The sequence below is a fragment of the Anser anser genome (genome assembly GCF_964211835.1).
Source record: "Anser anser genome assembly, chromosome: 14".
Classification (NCBI taxonomy): Eukaryota; Metazoa; Chordata; class Aves; order Anseriformes; family Anatidae; genus Anser; species Anser anser.
Genome location: NC_139735.1, coordinates 7,705,145 through 7,726,519, shown reverse-complemented (window position 1 = coordinate 7,726,519; position 21,375 = coordinate 7,705,145). Strand labels below are relative to the sequence as shown.

General features: G+C 40.7%; 1 protein-coding gene across 10 annotated transcripts in view; it reads right to left on the bottom strand.

The window, feature by feature from the left end:
* SGCD (sarcoglycan delta) overlaps positions 1-21,375 on the bottom strand; it is a 526,559-nt gene that overhangs the window by 238,685 nt on the left and 266,499 nt on the right. The window contains exon 1 of one of the 10 annotated variants that reach the window (XM_083798654.1): positions 10,390-10,503. The exons of the other annotated variants lie outside the window; for them this stretch is intronic. The gene's annotated coding sequence lies outside the window, so the exon portion shown is untranslated. Of the gene's footprint in view, positions 1-10,389; positions 10,504-21,375 lie in introns of those variants that run through there. 10 annotated transcript variants of the gene reach the window in all.

Genomic DNA, 21,375 nt, shown 5'->3' with positions numbered 1-21,375 from the left:
GATTTATTGCCTTTTCTCCATAATTTAAATGACTGTTTCTTTAATGTTCACTAAATTCCTCCCATAGAGTTTCAACCTAAGGTTCACACAAAAAAAAAAAAAAAAAAAAAGCACTTGCAGTGCTCTTGGTAATGCTTCAGAAAAAGGAACAACCAGTTGAGAAGTTGAGAACATGCCCGTGGTTTTCCAGCAGCCATGTCAAAAGCCAACTAGGCTGATGGACTAGAGATGGAAATAATAAAGCTTTCTTCCTCTCTGTAGCTGCGCACTTACTCTCTAAGCTGTACGGATGTGCTTATTTGCCATAGAGTCTCTACAAATAATGTTTCAAAGAGTAAAATGAAGAATACCTGCATACTTGTTACTCAACACAACGCATTCAAAGCCAGGTCAGCTGTTAAAGGCAATGTTTTAGCTATATACATTTTAAATGATTTCTCCAGCTTTTACATAAAAAGGTGCTTCTCTTAAACACATCCTCTCAAAAAGCAGTAAGAACTATCACCCACACCTGCCAAAGTATTTTATAACCCTATCTTATTAACTTACATAAACCTTCAAACAAGAGATGAATACCAGTGCCCAGAGCTATGTGGGTATAATACGTTATCGACTTCTATAGATGAAAATGGAAAATGCCATTTACACTTTTACTGGGACAGAGTTATCCAGATATGTGTGTCCCTGCAGCAGGGTCCTACACTATGCCATGCACTAGTTCTCCTACATAGGGCAACATCTTTACATTTCACACTGTAAATTATGCTGTCCAACTGATTAAAAAAAAGAAAAAAAAAAAAAAGGCTGAAAACACCTCCTGCCTCAGAATGCGACAAGAGGCCATACTACAGAGGGGAAAAGAAGATTTAGGCCCCCAAAACAAGCAGAAAAAAAAAAATCAAGAGCATTTGTGTTGGCTGCTTGAAAGAGTCTACAACAATCACTAAGTTGCCAAAATTATAGATTTAACTAAGTGAAGATTAATTTTTAAATTAACTTATATTTAATACAATTGAGTCATGTATCATGTTCATACGAATTGATCAAAAGCACAGTTAGCAACCACATGCAGATCCATATTTAATGATGTGATTTTAATATTCAGTTGACACATATATTTAATAAAAGCAGTTGTATGCTATGATAATTACCATCGCACTGTCAAGCTTTTCCAACACTCCCATCAGAAATAAAAACTTACAGATGCTACTCCTCCTATCCAATTTATACAGTTTCATATAATTACACCAGCGCATAAAGTACCCTGAATAGCAACATTTCATGACAAAGGATAGGAGAGTCATGCTTTTAAAATAACTTGGCTGTCACAGCTGTGACTTCCACATTTAGGAGGAATCAAAGGAACGCAAAACTGCAGCAAACTGAGTCTGGCCCCTGCGACCCCCTGCAAATGCAAGGCAAAACTGTTCGGTCACACTGCCCCAGAGCAGCCACTATCTATTTTCCATTTCCCGACACTGACATTCCCAACAGCAAATTGCAAATTAACACCAAGGGCCCAGGACTAAAACAGAAAGTAGCCCATGAAGAAAACACCAGACATCAGCACAGGGAAAGAAGCTGGACGAAGACGACCAGATGAGCCCAGAAGAGCAGCAGGTCCCATGCAGAACAGGAAAGCCAAGAAAAACCTGACAATGGTTCTTGACTCTGACCTGGAGAAACATTTTTCACCTCAAATCTGGCAGCTAAACTAATTCTGGGTAATCTCTTGGCTGTCTTGACAAAAGCGCTTTTGCCAGGCAGACGAGATTTCCAGGAGAACCAGGAGCAGTTCCAAGTGCCAGTCATCACCTTGCCAGGTGCTCCCATTAAAAAATTGGATGTTTCTAAACAAGGTTAAAGGACGGGCAGGATGGAAGCTGTGCATTAGTGTGAGCAAACCAGTGATGGTCCCAAGGCACCACAAAATATATGACCAACAAAATGGCTGTTCCAGTAGGCACTAAAAGGCAACCAGAGTCTTAATAACCAGTTACAAGGTTGGTTTAGTTAATTAAAGCCAGACATCATATTGCACTAACAGGTCAAAAGCCTCCATTCGCAGTATCATCTGTAGCCTGTAACACATGCCTCAAGATTGGGCTTATCTAAACAAAAATAAAAAAGTCTTTTTTAAAAAAGAAACAGATGTTTCTTGTTTTTAAAAAAGATGTTCTCCAAACATCACACTTGAAATAAAATTTACATTCACGTCCAAAAAGTCAGAACAAGATAATGAAACACACCCATACAAAGGAAAACCAATTCTGGTGACTTCCACAAGGATTTTCATCAAACAGAAGCACTTCATAGCCATAGCCTCACACCTTATGCTGTTCTACAAATAAAATAAAAAAAAAAATGGAAAAATAAAACCTTCTGTTCCATCTGCATACCTCAGGTCAGGCTCTCAGCTTCAGCGTTTGCCACTCTAAGTTTTATTTTCAGATACAACAATTTTAGAAAACTACTTAATATTTCAGTATTTTCTCTTAGCCAATTTCCAGCATCCCTTTCCAGAAAGGATCAACATTGCAGGATTCACTCTGATATGCTGATTCACGCACAACTGTATTAAAGGTATATGGGAATAAAATGAACAAATTAATACCACTCTACGCTTCCCAAAGCAGGATTTCAATTTTAGCTGTCATTGGCTCAAAAGTTATACTCAAATTAGCTTAATTTTAAGAGGCCCTGAAGGACTAGATCTCAGCTCATGTTAATTATTTCAGCCCATTGAAAGTAATGAATCTGTATGGATTTCTACCAGCTAGGAATAGCGGGAGCAGGAACTTCTTCAAACAGAATTTGGTTTTATTTCAGATACTCTTTTTTATTTTGGTCATTTAAATTTTCTCCTAATAATTGGTTCATTAGGATAGCCACATAAATCGTTTTCATATCTCAGGCAGATGCCAGTATTTTCCTCATCTGGATTTGAGAAGAAACACCATGGCATTATCCCAGGATTTGCTAACTAAACAGTAATCCACTTCATTTCTAACTGGCCAGCAGAAGCTCCATGGCTCTATGGCCAGCTTAGGCCCAGACTTGATTTTCAGACTGGGAGTTGTATCAAAGCTGATGTTCAAGACCTGATTTCAGTATTGTTTAACACTGACCAAATAAATATATATATATATTATTTCAGAGTAGGAGTGTGTGTGTGTGTGTGTGTATATATATATATATATAGTTTTAGAGTAGGAGAAGCATCACAGCCACTGGATTTTGTGTTTGGGACGTGCTGTTCTGTGCCTCTGTTGAGCAGCCCTTGGTGTTTGCCTTGAAGCCATTCCTGCACAACCTCACTTCTGGCAGCAGCAGCAGCAGCTATTGGTATTCTGATCAAACTCCAGCCAAAGCTACCACCGTATGTTGACAAAAAATCTTGTATCAGATCCTAGGACAGCCGTTTCACTACCAGCTTATATGGCATAAAGTGAGAGCAACTTGAAATTACAGTGAGGAGAATTAAGCCTAACAACTCAGCTTAAACATCACTCACTTGTACCATCCTGTTTGGGCACGGGTAAACTTTGTGCTGGATACTGCTCTCAAAAAGTACTTCTGTTGCACAGATTGACTTCAAGCATCTTTAAAGGATAAACTCTTCCTAATTTAAGTCATTAACAACAGTTATTCAAAATTGCCACAGAAGATATATAGCACCCAAACACCTAACAAGAATAATGCAGTAATTTGGAAATATTACAGTAATGTGTCACTTTCACTTTTGTTCTAAATAAAAAGAGGGAAATAGAAATTAAGTATCATATTAAATATAAATGCTGATAAATTCTAGATATCTGAAGGGTATCCATTTTAAGCACAGTGCCTCCAGACATCTCATTATTTTTACAAAATTAAGTTAGCTGTGAAAGAATATTCATTTTCTTAGTGAAATTTGATCTAATCACTTTGAAGCTTTTCAAACTTTATGAGAAACTGCTTCATGAAACATGAATTGTGACACTGTCTTTCTGAAAGCTGGACAATAGTATCAATCACAGATCCATTAGAAAAAGAGAAAAATAGGAGAATTGTCACCAGCAAAATACCTTTAAGTGTTTAAATTGTTGTTTTCAAGTAGGGAGAAATCCTTCCTCTACCATTGCTGCCTTGTACGAATACAGTACATTGCAAATAAAATTAAAACGTGAATGTATTGCTAAAGTGGTAGCTGAAAACTATTACGTGCATAATTTTTGCACCAGAAAAAATCTATTCTCCTCAGAGCTGTTTGTTTAAGAGGACTATTTTATTTATAAACAAATATTTACACAGCATTGAACAGCACTACGTTGATTTCATTGCTCAGAATATATTATAATTTAAGAAGAGAACTATTCCACCAATTTCAACAATTTTCAAGAATACGTGTTGCAAAAGTAGACTTTGCATCAGGACATAAAAGATTAAAACCCCCTTCATTGGGTGTTTATATCCTACTCTTGCAACACAATGGCAATCTAAAACAGTTCCATAAACTTGTGGAGTTACTTGGCCTAGGAGAACTATATTGATATCAAAAATATATTTATGATTACAAATATTTTCAGAACGCTAAGCTAAGCAGCCTTGAATTACCTCGTATTTACCTGTGGGCAGATCGTATGGATTAACTGGGATACAACAGCTTGTTATCCCAGAGCCCACACACATGCGCTTACCCCAGAGTAGCTTAGACTTAAGAGGCAAATCAATAAGGTAGATCTCTAAGACATCATCCCTAAAGAATAGGAAAAGGTCTTCCTAGATTCAAGCAATATATTAAATAACATTTTCATAGCACAGATACTAATTTCTCACACACCTCATGTCTGCCAGGGATGAAAGATCCTTCTGTGGCACAAGCAACCATATTCAAGAAATCCCACTGGGGATCAGGCAACAGCCAATATTTTCAAGTGAGATTTATTCATAGTTATAAAATACCCATTTTTTCTAAACTGAAAGACAATACAAGGAACTGCTGGAGTTTTTAGCCCACATTGCTTTCCCTTTCCTAAATTATAATTTATATATTATAATATTATTATGTGTATATATATATATTTAAAATAAAACATAACTTAATTTTTTTTCAATCAACCAAATTTCTACCCTACATTTACAAAATAGCCTTAAAATATCATGGAGAAAAAACATATATAGAAATACTGGTGGCAGGAGGTAAAGGGAAAAAGGGTCTCTTTTCAAATGTAACTTAACAAAATATAACAATTTGGGCTTACATTTAGGCAAACAAACATAAGTTTGAGACACCCAGCTCAAATACTCCTAGCCTACAGTTGACATCTGTCTAGTGACATTAGGGAACCATATATAACCCATCGTTAGACGGGATTAAGGCTGGTTATCTTCATGGTTATCTTCACCATTTTCATTCACTTAAAGGAAAGAAGAAAAAAAAGTAAAAGAGGAAAAAAAGAATTTAAAAAAAAAAAAGGAAGAAGAGAAGAAGAAAAAGAAAAAAAAAACGAAACTCCACAGCCCAGGGAGTATTGTTGTTCTCGCAGAAATAAACATTCACCATGTACCAGAACAGTGCTGGAGGCATTTCCACAGGAAAGCAGCCGTGTGAAACAGCTCTGCCCTGGATCACACCACTGCCCTGGGAGGCTGCAAAGAGGCGAGGAATTCAAACGTGAATGAAGTGTTTTCCTTGCACTGCCCGGTGTAACTTCTCAACACACCTGGCTGGCGTTACAAAATTGTCTGCTTCAGCACAACACTTGCCAGAAATTATTAGCACTCAGATTTCTCATGGAGAAAGATTGGCTCCTCTGCACTGCTGAGATTGCCAGTGTAGGTACAACTGACTGCCCAGGACAGTCTGCATACCTCAGTGCTTTATTTTATTCTTAGATAAAGAAACAGGGTAGAGTTTAAGAAGCTGTTTCCTTCCGTTTCAGTTGTCTTGTACAGGAACAGTTTAGGCAGGAAAGAGGGGCAGCAATTCTGTCTTCGTCGTGTGGATCCAAACTTCCTACACACAAATTTCAGCTCGCTACAAAAGTCACGTCCACCTCCTGCTCCAGGCATGTCACAACCTCCCTGTTTTAGGGTATTATTGGCCCCAGTCCTGTAGCATTGATAAGCACCTCATTAACTTTAACAGATTTTTTTTTTCTCACAAATCCATTGGAGAAGAGAATCAGTTATTTCATCTTTAAAGATAGATTGTGTGTGTCACATTTTCCCAGGCATTTGACCCACGTCATACGCAAATGCTGGGCAGTGTTAAGGGGAACAAATGAGGACTGGTACCGACTTCCACAAAGAGACATGGCTGTGTCCCCTCGCCAGCCACTCTGTCCTCATCAAGAATAAACTGCCCTTTCCCTTAATTCCTTCTGCAGCTTTTCAGCATCCTTCAGTATCATCTAAAATACTAGATATTATCTACCTGCATCTCATCAAGCACTTGAGAGTTTAATTGAAGTGAACTTCTGAAAATAGCAGATTCAGAACAGCCTGTATGCATTCGGTACCTCAGTCCACAGCCTGAATTCATGGTTGCTGTTTGCCTTATACCTATAACCAACCAGTAAAGTAGAATTAAATGGCAGATCTTCAGCCAATAAATCAGCCAGCCCAAAGCATGAGCATCCAGCAATCACCATGCTCCTCACCCTGCCCAGGATGGGTGCACAGGGGAGGGACGGTCCTTGCCCCTTCAGAAGAAAGTTAATTCCTTTGCTTCAGCTACAAGGTTCAGTGCTGTAAGCTGCATGTTTCACTTGTTCCCAACAAAAGAACTACTATTACTTAACAGTTTTGTCAGTACTTAATTACTGTTCTTGTAGAAAACAGTGTTATTCAAATCAAGTAATTTTATTACTCAAGTGGATACATATTTAAAAAAAAAAAAAATCTTCTACTGAAAATATACTCTTTTTTCCTACCAAAACTCACCACTATTGTCCTCCAGATAAATACTGTTGCACAGATCTTTCAGAAGAGGATATGAAATCTATTCAGAGCCTTTAGAGACTATCACGTTAATTTGGCTGCCACTCATTTGCCCTCAGGGCTGAATTCAGCTAAAAAAAATAAAGACATATTTCAAACTGCTTAAAGCTGCAGAAGTAGATGCCTCTCAAATCCCTGGTGGGAACTGGGGGTTTCACTTTGCTTTAGCTCGTTCCAGTTACAATAACAAACCTCAACCTCCTTTGCTCACAGATTCAAATAATGGTTGTAATGTACCCAGACAAATATTTAATTTACACATGTGGCTTTATCCAGTATTACCCGGAGTCCACTTGCGCACCTCAGGATGCACAAAGGAGTGAAATGTGTTATACTAATTTATATAACGATTGAATACATTTATTTAAGGATTAAGTTAAGTGATTTGATACAGTGGCATATGAAAATAAAGGGGGGAGAAGAAGCGCACAGTTCTTTGGCACTGTAGGACCACAAGCACCTATATACTCTTTGCATTATGTGCTGATAGCAGTCAAGGCAGGCAGAGGCTGAACAGGAAAAAATTAAAGAAAAAGCGTATTAAAGAGAAGAATGAAGACCTGAGAATACGCTTAACTTTCTAGTGTGTCTACTGAAGGGTTTAGCCAACTTGGGGTAAAGTTGGAGAACAAGTAAATAAGTGTTTGTTGATTTGGTCCTAAAGAGGACTGAAGAGAAAAATAACTAGTACAGATCTGGAGATGTGCCACTGTTTGTTTTGTTTCACGCCTTTGATGAGAAACTGAAAACAAGCAATGCTTTTTTTTTTTTTATCCAAATTTCCTCCTATTTTTAAATCAATTTTCTAATTTGTCAAAGTACTTTTAAACTAATCTTCATATTCTACAGCGTAGCTTATTTTGCAGTAAAGCAGAGCAACATGCAGAGCTTCGCGTCCCCTGGGAGAAGCAACCGTGGGCTGAAAAGCACTCCATAGTTTTGTGCGTTTCTGCACCACTCCTCTCTGTTTCTGCCCCAGTCCCCTAGCCAGTCTCCTGCCAATGTCTCAGTGGATACTGGAACAACAACTTGCTGTCAAAGCTACCTTGAAACAGTACCTCTAAACATCCATAGCATGTTTGTATAGTTTGCTCTGAAATAAAATGTTGAGAATTACAGCTCCCACCTATGCCATTATGCCACCAAAACAACAAAAGGAGCAATGAGAAACAGTATTTTGAGGAAATTGGGAACAGACATGATACAGTAAGTACCCCCCTATTATTTGAATTGCAGCAAGCTCACATTTCTCTACAAGTTCAAGACTTTTTTTTCCTTGTTTTCACATGCATAAACCATGTTTAAATCACATGCCTAACAAGATTAAATGTTAACTTGTAGCCCAATCCTGATGTAATTTACGCATTTTGCAGGCAAACACAACCGAGCAGAGAAATTCTCAATCTATTTAATCTGCATTTTTTAGGGGTACAAGGCATGTAGCCTAATAGGGAGCCCTGGCCTCCCCAGTTAGGGGCCTGAGGCTAAATGGAAGGGAACAGGAAAATACTGCTACACTTACCAGTTTTTAATCATCATAAAATGAGGAATTTTGCACTGTCCCACTACACCACCACAAATTTAGTAACCATAGGGGGAAGCAATTTGTTCTAATCCATCTGTTCAATCCCTGTGATGTATTAAAGTATCCCAAAATGTGCTTCTTGAAGTCACTGAAGTCCCTGTGCTGCTGGGGAGTGAAAGATGTTTGTGTACTGACCCAGCTTCCCTCAGCTAGCTTAGTCTGTTAAAAAAGTAAATTTGCGGCGTTTGCATTCATAATATGAAAATGGATTCTTTAAAATAGTGCTATTATTCTAGTCACATTAGGACAAAAATAGGGCATTATTTCTAGCAGCCTTCGAATATGCAGAATATCACACATGCAAAGCATCGCATCGCTGTTGGGCCACAGCACGTTACTCTGGTCAAACACTGGTAATGAGGAAGAGTAACAAAAGACCAACTGCAGTATTTCTCCCTTAGGAAAGGATAAACTTAAGCTAATTATATACTTTGTCTGGAATGAAGAGAAATTTAAACCACACTTGCTTCCTTATAGCTAATATTTATGTTAACACTGAAGGAAAAAAATCACTGGGACACACCAAGAACTGAAGAGCAGACCTCTGCGTACCTTTTGATGGATTGCAGCAATCTGAAGCACCATAAACAAAAAATGTGGATTCTACCAGTTGAGACATGCTTTGAACAGGACTTCATGTTGTTTTTTTACGGTATAATGTTTCCTCCAATTAATCATTCTACTATCACGTGGTTTTCCTCCTTTTTCACCCTTAGGTAGGTCACTGGATAGTGATGCTAATTTATCAAAGTTCTCATGCAATTTTCTGCTTATTAAAAAGTGAGGAATTGCACTGCAATTTCAAAATCTATACCACACAAGGAAACTCAAGTGCCAGGGTCTGAGTGACCTCTTCATGTTGTTAGAGGGAAAAAGTCTCCTTCATTTATATTAGATATTAAAGTCTTTATCCCTTACTGCCTCAGACACCTTTGCTTTCCATGGGTGTTTTGTTTGGGCTTTTTTTTTTTTTTTTTAATACCTACAAGAAGGAAAAGAGGAAATAGGTTTGTTATTCCTATCTGATTTCCTTCTGACTTCACACATTTTAATTACACAAAGATGGAATTTCAATTTTATTTTAAAATAGCATTCAAAGGCTCTCTGAAAAGAAGAAATCTGTATTTAGCAGGAAAGCATGGAAATTATCATTCAAAGGCACATATCAAGGATTAGAATTAGAAAAGAAAGTGCATTTCTTTGCTGTGAAGGATTCAGCCACAAGGGAGTAGACAAAAAGAGACTAAACAGTCTCTTCCTTCTAATATATGTTGAAAAAATAATGAAAGAATGAAAATGTGAACGCTCTATCCAATTTCATACATCCTTTTCAGTATTTTCAGCAAGCTTAAAAAGACAAACAAGAAACAAAAACCCCGCCACATTCTGACCACTCCAAGCTCCCCCAGGAATACTTTTCAGTCACTAAAAAAGATCTTAAACTCTGAGGTGTACACTGGCAGCTAAGTCAGCTGAACCACCACTCAACAACGTGCTTCGGCACTTACTAAATCTATCCATAAATCTTCACATGCTCCAAAAGAGAGGCTTCAGACAGAGGCTGCTGGCCACCAGCCTTTCAATAACTCACTGCTATAAAATCATTTTCTACCAATCTCTCTAAACATTCACGCAAAGCTGGTGGCCAGCCTGGTCTTCAAAACAGACGTGGCAAATTCAGTGGGAGGCACAAGACCACAGACAGCTCCTGAGCATGCTAACAAAGGCAAAATGCAGCTCCCGCGCCTGCCCTCTGCCCCGTGCTCTGCTGCAAACCTTGGCCAGCACAGGTAGGGGGAAATACGAAAAAACAGACTCACCAATGCAAGAGGCAAGACATGCTTTGACAAAAGCAGCTTTTGAAAAGAAAATGCCTGAGGTGGGTAAAAAGTTCTTCTCTTCACACTACCTGGAAATGTTTCAAACACTTGAAAACAAACCCCCTAAGGGGATGGGAGTTTTCAGGGTGAGCCCAGCTCTGCTCCAGGGGCTGCTCCTCTCCTCGGCGCCCCAGTCACCTCCTGAACACCTCCACCTGCCGCGGCACTTGGGAAAACGCCTTCTCCTGTAAAAACCACCTGCTGTTACCTGCTGTTCACCTGCACTGTAATCTCTTTGAGATTGAACTCGCATTTAGCCGATGCATCTTGTTCTCTGCTGTTTATAGTAGGAGTCTAACGCCTCCGAGATTAAACCGTCAATCACAAATGCTTCTTAGTCTCTGTGGGAGAAGCTCTATTATGCAAGGAAATTTCTTACCCGGAAACTTTCAACAATAACATGCCATTCAGTTCCTCTTCCTGTGCCTCTGTGACTTATACAATATTAATAATAAATAATAATAAACAAAAAAAAAGATTTTTTTTACTAGAAAAAGAAAGCAAAGGAGGAGCTCAGATTGGTGAAGATCAGGACTTGGTATGGAGGAAAAGTGGACTGACAAACAACTGAGTTTCACAGAATCATAGAACCACACCTGTTTTATATTTCCAGAAGAACAGAAACCCTAAATGCAAGAGTCTAAAAATATCAAAATATTATACTTCCATTGGACAGAGGGTCCTGCTCCCAGCTTGCCATGGGGAGACATCAGAAGGCAGAAATACAAATCTGCTCAAGGCAGACTGGGTTAAATGGGGCTTGCTAAGAACAGATAAGAGGGTCCTGTCAAGAAGATCGAAATAAAGTAGGTGCTTTGCCTGGAAGGATGGAAGGAAGATCAGAAACCAAGTACTGTGAAACAGGAGGAAAATGGGAAAACCAAAAACCACGATGGGCAGCTTCAAAGGCACGTCCACCTGAAAGATAGCAAATGCAATGCTGCCCCTGCTAAGCTTGCTGCAGCCTCACCTCCAGTACTGTGTGCTGCTTTGGATGCTACAATATAAAAAGGACAGAAAACTATTAGAGAGCATCCAAAGGAGAGCTACAAAGATGGTGAAGGGTCTAGAGGGTGAGGAGCAGCTGAGGTCACTTGGTTTGTTCAGCCCAGAGCAGAGCAGGCCAAGGGGAGGCCTCATGGCGGCCTGCAGCTCCCTCACGAGGGGCTGAGCTCTGCGCTCTGGAGACAGTGACAGGACCCGAGGGAACGGCATGGAGCTGGGACAGGGGAGGGTCAGGCTGCGTGTTAGGGAAAGGCTCTGAGCTGAAATGACACTGGAACAGGCTGCCCAGGGAAGCGGGCACAGCACTGAGCCTGCTGAAGTTTAAGAAGCATTTGGAAAACGCTTTCAAATATAGGGTCTCATTTTGGGTGGTGCTACGTGGAGCCAGGAATTGGACTTGATGATCCTTATGGGTCTCTGCCAACTCTATGATTCTATGATTCTTTTTCCTCCACTTTTGGAAACCTTGAATTAAAGCACAACTTCACCTCTGCCCCATCAAACGGAAACCATGGCTTCGTTCATCCAGCCCCTCTGCAGCAGTGCTGAGCCCCCAGCTCCTGCCACCTGGAGGGGGATCGCACAGGGAGCACTTTCTCAGGTGTGCAGGTGCAATGTGTTTTCCTGTTTTGAGGATTATTGTTTAATTAAGATTTCCTGCCCAACTGAGAGAAGGAGCTACCCTGTGGAACACAGAACGACTAAGTTTTTCAGAGTGCACAAGTACATTCAGTGTCATGGTGTGCTAAATATTACAAATCTTCTGACAGTGAGAGTTTATGGAGATTCTGACTTATATCTGCATCCCTTTAAAAATTATTAGCCTACAGTCATTGTTAGCCTGCAGTCAGAGGAGTTCTGAATGAAGAACACAGATGTGAGCCACACCAAACTTAAAAACAACTGAGAAACATGCTTTACATATGATCACTGTCCGTAACACAACTGAAATCCAAATCCTAATGTGGTCTGAGAGGGTAAATCACAGCTTCAAGAGTCTTTGTATTACCCAGAGTTTTGCCATGCCTCTCAAGACAGAAATACTAAGTGATCCCCCAAACCAGCAGCAAGCCATCACTTCTTCAAAGCCAAAGGAAACTGAACTGGAAACAAATTGAGAAGAGAAATGAGTTCTTCGTTGCAGCCATTATTAAGTGAACCAACCGTCTAACACTAGGACAAATATTGTACTTCACTCAGTTTAACTTCATTTTACCTTGGCAAAACCGATATAAAAGCATGAGATAATTTGCAATTATGCACTTAAAACATCACATTTTTTAAATGGCATACAAATGTAATGGTCTCCGTACAATGATATATAGCATTTACCATGTACAGCTTTTTGTTTTCATCTCAGTGAGCACTCCTCCCTAACTTAACCTATAAACTACATCATCTACACGCAGAATATCATTTTTTCCAAGTGCTCCTTTCCTTTCACTTCCCAAACTCACAGAACGAATCTAAAGCCTGAAACCTTTGAGATCCATGTCTGTGGGACACTGTTCACAAGCCAGTTCCAATGAAATACACAGAAGCTGGAGGCCTTTAGTAGTTCTAAAAAATTGCATCAGAGTCCAGTCTCAGGAAATTCAGAAGCACCATTCCATTCATATTGACAGTCACCTGTGCATTTCTAAGCCACATAAGTGAGAGAAGCACCTACCTCCTCTTTGCACTTCTGATAAATGAATTCCCCAATATGATAGAACTGTACAGCAAAATAACCTTCTAGTTGAGGTCTGGTTTACACTTAAATCTGTTATACTTAAATCTAAGATTTAAGCTTAAATCTTGATTCCTTGGATTTGCAATATTTATTCTGATAAAATCATTATATTCCTGTGAAGCTGTGGGAAGACTGGGAAAAGCTGCACACAAAAGACACTCTCAGATTGAGCTCTGGCAAACGCAAGTTTTTTTTGAAGACTATATATAACAACCACCACAGCTTCCCTGAAGGCTGAGCCTGCCTTTCCCTGTGTCACTACAGAAAATACAAAGCACCAATGATGATGAGACAGAACAGGATGATCCTGTGCATCCAGGGAGACTCAGGTCCAGCAGGATGCACCTTGCTGTTCCACTCCAGTGCTTTCCACATCACAGCCCTGCCCATCTGCAATCCCAGTCCAGGCTGGGATGGACCAAGGGTGAAGGGTTCACAGTGAGGCTGCAGTCTCATTGCTGTGCAGTGTTTTGCTTTTCTTCCAGATCTGCATCAGCTCTACTCCTCTCTCCCTCCCAATTTTCCCTCTGCTCCGCTATTTTCCATCTTTGAAGACGTCACAAAGTTTTCTCATCAGCATGAAATGTTCACTGTGAAGAGTCAAGTTTATTTTGTTCAATGTGCTTTTGCTAGATAAGCATTTATGAGCCGCTATTTGTCTTGCAGAAGTCCTGTTTCCTCTTGATACAGGCCGGCAGCCTGCAAGCTGCTTTCTGTAGCATTCTACTTAATTGTGAGTCTTGTTTCTCCTAGCCAGTCTTCATGATTATAGTTGAGCACTGTCCTGTCCTGATATGCATGCAGTTGCACTTTTGTCAGATGTATTTTTATTTAAATATTACAGGTCTTTGTTGGGAGCATTTATTTTTCTTCTGCAAGAACTGGGACATATTACGTTGCTGTGTGGTGCACAGCAACTTCCCCAGAATGCAGAAATACTGCCCAGCTACTACTTCTGCAGGAAAGGAAAGTAGGCTTAAAATTCACAGCGAATCTTCAGCTGACTGCAGGAACATCGTGTATTTTCAGGACTCTCACGCAGACAGTGACTGACCAGTATTGGTGCGTAAATAAGCGCTGCTTGCCAAATGGTCATGAAGGGAAGGCCTCCCCCAGAAAATAACGCACCCACCAACGATGGGCACTGCTCCACACGGACATATTGTAGCAAAGAAAAACACCAGCTCTTCAATCTATGTCAAAGCCAGTTTTTCTAGTGCATCCCTACAACTTAGGTACTTTAAAAGACATTGCAATAGGATAAAAAGCAAGTTCATGCTCAAAGCAACCAGGCCAGCACTTGGCCATTCCCTTAGTAGTAAGACCTCTTGGTACTTCAAAGAGGTCAAGAAAATCCCTGCATATTTAAATTAGTCTTGAGATAAAAATACACTACAAGACAAGACAGAGCTTTTAATGCTGGAGAACCACGCCCTAATTTAACTGTTTGCACTGACTCGTATATGCTGGAAGGATGAAAACCCAGAGATGCTGCACTGAAGAGCAGAGCAGAGCAGCATCACCCAGCAGAACTCTGCCAGCACCCCCAGCGGGTGCCATACCTCAGGGCTTCCAGGAAACACCAACCCTGGGCACGAGTCTTTGTTGCAGGGCTTGAGAGACAGCAAGAAAAGGAAAAGAAATTAAAATGTATTTATGGGCTTAAGGCAACCCTCCCCCTTAACACTGCAGTTTCTGTTAAGTCAGATCTGTCATCTGCTCTGCAACAAACTTGTCTTCACTGTCCATTTTGCGGGTAAGATTCAATCAGGGCTCCCTGGCTCCTCAGGGAACCAGGGCTCTAGCGTGAACCGCTTCCACTCAAACGTAATGGAGTGAGATTGCTCATGCCATTATTTTAAATGGTTTGAGGCCACACGGTCCCCAATTTCATTAGCTGCATTTATATACAGACCTTACACTTAATACTGTAGAAGCCAGAGACATGGATACATTACATGCCATCTTTTCTTCCCACCACAAAAAAAAAAAAAAAGTAAAAACCAAAGAAACTAAGACATGTCCCTCCCCCAACAGCTGCAAAGGAACAGCACAAACTGCAGTACCAGTTCAAGTGTCTCTGCTTGATGTATCATGTATGTGGGGAGGGTATTTGTACACACAGTACAAATAGCTCTCACTTAAACCAGCTATTTGCTAGTGGAAGTGTCTAATCCTTTTCTACTTCACAAATTAGGAACATTTGTGTCAGTCAGACCTCACACACACTGGTATAAGCAGGCAGCATAAGACTGGGAGCCCCTGACTACCTGCACTCAGGAGTTCATCCAAGTTCAGGTGTTAAATTTAAGCCAATTAGCTAAATTACTGCCAGAGGCTGTGTGGGCACTTAGACACTAGGCAGCCCCATGTTCTTGTAGCCATGCTCTTGCACCTCAGGGCAAAGGGGCTGGAAACACTGACAAGGGATAACGAGGGATTACGTCTCAGAGAGCACCAGCAGCTCCTTTGGGATATCACTCCCTGCAGAGCAGGCCCCCAGTCTCTAGCCCCACAGCCTGACATTTTAAATCACACACCTTTAACGAGCAATGCATACAGTGCATTAAACTGGACTAAGACCATACTTGGGGCACTCATAGTGCACCTCGTTCAAATATGACCTGCTGGGTCATGGCAGAGCAAAGCTGTCTCAATTATTTGAAACTAATCTTAGGCCACCTTACACCAAGCTGAAACAAAGCTAGAAATAAACTCAGGAGCTGATAGAATATTGTAATAACTCAAAGAGTGTATGTCTTCATACTGGGCAATATCTCCAGATCTCTCTTGCAATATGTGAGCAAGAAATATGAAAATAGTAATAATACAGATTCCAAATTGAACATCATGACAGGAGGGAGTTAGGAAGTAGTCTTGAACACAAAACATGAGCAATGAATCTAGATGTGGCTGAACAGGTGTTGAGTAATCGATGTTCATAGACATTTTCCTGGTACAACTTGCATCAATTTGTTTACATCTTAAAAAATTATAGATCTTTGATAGACTTCACAGAGGACAATAATAAGCTTACATAGCTTGCTATACGTTCATTAAGCATTATTAATGTCTTCTTGTACTTTGCAAAGCCTGCTTGAAAGAATAATAACGCAATATGAAAAAAAAATTAATGGAGTTGAATGCTGATATGTTTTTATGGTTTGTTGTTAATTGCAACATGGATACAGTTAAACAACAGATGCTGTGAGTACTTTTTAGCTACCGGTAATTTTTGTTTTGTTCTGTTTTTCTTACAAAACAGATTTTTCATTTAAACAGCTGGTGGTGATTTTCAACGTGGAAAATTAAAACCTCTTCTATCACCCAACAAACAGTGATTTTTTGTTAATCTAAAGAAAAAAGGACAACAACAACAAAAAAAGAAAAAGGCAGTTTTGTCCAAACACAAGGTATTATGAGAATAAGGGGTGTAATCAGCTGAGATGTGAAGTTCTCCTGCAAACAATGACACGTGCAAAACCTATGCAATGAACGGTCTGAGCACAAGACAAACCTCGCTCATCTACTTCAGTAACTGCTTTACAGAAAAAAAAAGTTGCTCTATGTTCTTCCAGTCTTTGCTACAGCACCCCCCCCTCACCATAGCAAAAATATTGTAATACTACCTTAAGCACTGTTATGTGAATAGTTGGTGGAGCGATCTTGTTTTGAGAGGAACTTTTTGGATTAAATTTAATCTGCATTTTTCTCTGTATTTTGTTAGAGAAGGTAAAGCCAATTAAATGCTGCTTCACCTAGAAAGGAATGTAGGGACCCCTTGGTGTTGGAGCCATCTCCCCATGGGCTCAGCCCAGCCTCAGAGGAAGCCAGCTTGCAACCCTGCATGTCCTGAGCCTACCACAGCTGTTGGGCACAGCTTGCTTCCATAAAATGAGGTGGATCATAAGACTCCAAATCCTTACAAATTTTAAACAGATGCAGTACTGCAACCAACACATCCTAGCAAAAACAAACAAAAAAAGTGGAAAGAGACAAGCGTTCAACATAAGCAGCATCTATAACCATCTCTACCTATTCATTGTAGGGGAAGCCTTCACAAGTAGTTTAGGATGAACTTCAAGTCATACACAGCTTAGGCCAGACAAGATGAACCCCAACAAGAATTAGCAGCAAGATCCGTATTGTATTGCTCACCACTCAACTGCCCAAAAGTGGAGCACTGCAGAAGATGGCAGTATCCAAGTATCTCTGGGAATCCTGAGGTGTTTGTGAAAGGGAGCTGGGAAGTACAAAAAAGGGACCTTTAGGAGCAAGGACACCATTAGAATGTCAGGAATGCCTAACAGCAGCAGAGGGAAAAGAGAAACAACTTTGGGGTTTTTTAAAAGGTGCCACACAACGGCATTTGCACTGTGTTGGCATGTACTCTAAACAATGAAAAGAGGCAGGACACAACACCTAGACAGGTCCGGACAGCACTGATGTGAGAGAGTCAGGAAGAGCATGCACTGAGGCCATAAATTTACGGGATGAGAACAGAAGCCTCCCCAGTGCAATATTTACTGCCTACTCAGTATTCTTTTTTATTTTCGTATGTTTGCTTGACCTTGGATACTCCCTGCTTAGTATTCTCTGAGCACCGCAGAGCTTTCTTGCAGCACCCAGCAAGCCTCAGTCCTTCCAGGCTTGCAGGTGAAGGTGTTTGGCCAGGTCTAACAGGAGCAAACACGGGATCTACTGTCTCTCCATAATGTGTAAGAAAACCCTGTAAAAACAGGCTATAAAGCCCTCCTTGTACATGCAACTGATGAGTACTCATTAAAAGTCGACATGTAACATTTATATCCTTCCAGCCACAGAGCGAGGCTGAAGTGCCTTCCCCAGGCACCATCACCGCGCTCAGTTCACGACGGGCCACTTTGCACCATTACAGATACAACCTGCAGTTGCTCGCATCCTTTGCATTTCAAGCCAGTTTTTCTCCTTCATAAACAGCATTCAGAAAGGAGACTGAGGTACGCACAGAGATCCTGCTAACATTGCAGAACACGCTCACCTTTTCCTACACGCATACCCAAAGGTATTTTTCCATGAGATAATATTTTTCAGGCTCTTTTGGACCTGGAGAAAAAGGGTTTGAGTGAAATAAAAACATCTTTTATCTTAAAACAACTGTCAGTTTAGGAAACAACTGACTGAGCAGCAACCGTGCCCTGGGTACGTACGTTGTTTCATACGAAGGCATTCCTTAAAACAGGATCCCAGAAGTCCAATTAGTTTGTGCACATCTACCTCCTGCTGACCTCTCCTGGCACACATCCCCCATAGTATTCGTGCTTTCCAGGATTGTATCTGGGCTAGAAATACTGGATAATTACTTTTAACACAGCAACTATAAGCATTCCAAACCTTTCTGGACTTCTGTACATTCATCATATTCAGCAAGGGGAGTGTTCCAGATTAATACAGAGATACTGAAATAGCGATGGAGAGATGAGTGGCACAAATTGAACTAACTGTAGATTAGAAGGCTTTTAGGCACATTCCTGAGTCATCCTTACATACCGCTCACATCACCTCAACACACATTTGTACTTAATCATCTGTTGTACGCTGCAAAGATAAAGTCATGTGGCCAGATCTGCAGTTTTAGTTATACCGAACCTTGCTGATTTACAACAGCTGAGAATCAAGCCCTGAAGCTTTGGACAGACTGTTAGCTTTATTTCACCTCCTGGATGAAGAGCAGACTCTGCACTCATCAGCATGATTCACTCTGAGCTTTGCTCCTGGGCTCACACCCCCTGACCGCTCAATGCACACACAGTAAACTTCCTCCCTGTGTATTTCTGGGGGTGAACAACCTATTTCCCAAAAACTCGATGGATTTTGCTGTGGTAGTGTTTGTCTGAAACAGACCCTGAGGCACACTATGGAGGAAGACTATGGTGATGACCACTGCCCCCTGGGGAGGGCCTGCACACCTCCTGATGCCATCCAACACATCCAACAACAAGCTCCTGCCTGGCGCTCTGGGGCCAGGGGAAGGACAGCGCTGACCCAGCAACAGACAGCCGCTCAAAGGAGGGAACTGGCTGTGACTGCACCTGTACCCCCGGTGTGTGTGAACCACTACAGTGCTCTCTGGAGAGCCTGTGAAGGAAACTACTCTCCTCCTAACTCCCCCCGTCCTTCCTCAAGCACTACAGACCGGACACTGGGATTGGGCCTGGGGTTCCAGAGAAACACAGAAGCACGCTCCACACACATTCATGCTAAGAGCACTGAAGTACCAGCTGTAATCTGAACGTAAATATACATTACAATTAAAATCCAGACGTTCAACATTTTCAAAGGTGATCAGACATCCCAATCTGACTCTCTGAAGCCTAGCTTTTACAATCCAAATTGCTAGGCAGTTTGCACGAAGGTATTCATTTGTCATATGTCTCCTCACTCTGTGATTCTTGGATTGTTAAATGTGAAAGAGAGCAGTAATTCAGTATTGTTCCATCGCTTATGAAAGCCTTGCAGAAAAAACATCAAAAATAACCTAGGCCAGTTCATTTGAAGTGCAAATGACTTATGCATGCAATACAAAACGCAACAAGTACCTTTCAAGCTGTCTCATTTATGATAACACAAAAGTTGCTGATGGAATGAGAAGTCCCAGGTAGTTATCAAGGAATTTTGCATATCATTTGTACTTCACACTGCATTAGCAACTCTCACATCATGTCAGCAGCTTGAAAAAAAATAAAACAATGAATTATATCCTTCCCATTTTTTTATTCTGCTTTGACCGAGTAATCTCATCGCTTATCTCAAATGATTTTGCATTCAATGCAAACTGTTTTTTTCTTTTCTAGAGGAAGAAGAAACCCAATGCTTCCTCCAAATTATCCCAGTTTACCAAGATGAATAGCCCATCATCAACAGCAGAAGTATCTGGTGATCACATCTCCAAGGTATGCAAGCTGCACTAGACTATTAGGTATCATGCTATTAGCAAAACAGATAAAACCAAAGCTTTATAAATACCCTTTTAGAGGGTTCCCCTAACTTCTACTCCAAATCAGTGTCTAGTGCAGCTTCCAGGAAGAGATCTGACTTCAACGGCCAGAATTTGTGTCATATAACCTTAACTAACTGTGACACTGAATACTGCAAGGACAAGATTTTCTTTGGATGAACTGTTCTCAGGCAGGTGTGGTGGTGGTTTTATTTTTCCAGCACACTATAAAATTTCTGTCTACTATCTTACAAAAAATAAGCAGTTTGTGTTTTTTCTTTTTCTCCCAAATACTTGTTACATATCTTATGTATTAATTTCATCCAGGTGATCATAGTTCCTGCCAAAGAGGGAAAGGCCAAAAAAAAAAAAAAAAGTGCTAGCTCAGTTCTGCTGCTCTTAATCCAGCTGTGAAACACCATGCTTGGAAAACACATCCATCGATCCCTGTGATCTGCTCTTGATAGAAGGGACAAGCCTGCATGCATATAATTGATATAATTGGCATAAGGAGCTAGACTTAAATTCAGCACTGGTGCAAAGAAATCCTTCTGTGGACAGGGTCCTGTTAGAGGAGCTCCCCACAAACCAGACAAAAGTTCATCAAATTTCTGGTTATAAATTTATCGATCTGGCTAGAACTGTGTTAAGCCTTTATAGACTTAACACCACCACTGGCAGTTTCTGTGGGTGAAGAAGAGCAGGTAATGAGAAAGTAAAGCAGAATTCACTTATTCCCAGTGTATCTAAGCACTTCTCTGTAAAACTTCCTATTTTACTTCTTATTAGCTCCAACCCCAGGCTCAAATTTTTCTACTCCATAAAGCACTGCCTTACCCAGGTAAGGACACTTACCCTGCAGCATAACAGCTGCTCCAAACACTTCCTTGGCTTCAAGAAGAAACACACTTGAAGAGTGTACAGTGTACAGAGAAATCAGAAATCCCGTATTTCTCTGTAACATACCTGGGGAAGTTGGAGCTTTATGGTCTATTAGCGCACCCTTGACTTTCTGACATTGGAGGCGAACTGGCGCATAAACAAGGGAACGTGTATCTGTGATATTACGCTGTAACATCACTTCTTTTTCTAATATCCCACAAGCTTATTCCCTAGCTTGCCCAAGAGCGCTTTAATCCATCAGTGTAGTTCAGAGTCTGACGATTTCTATCAGCATGTGGTACCAGCTCGTCGTGCCAGCACCAGCTCTGAG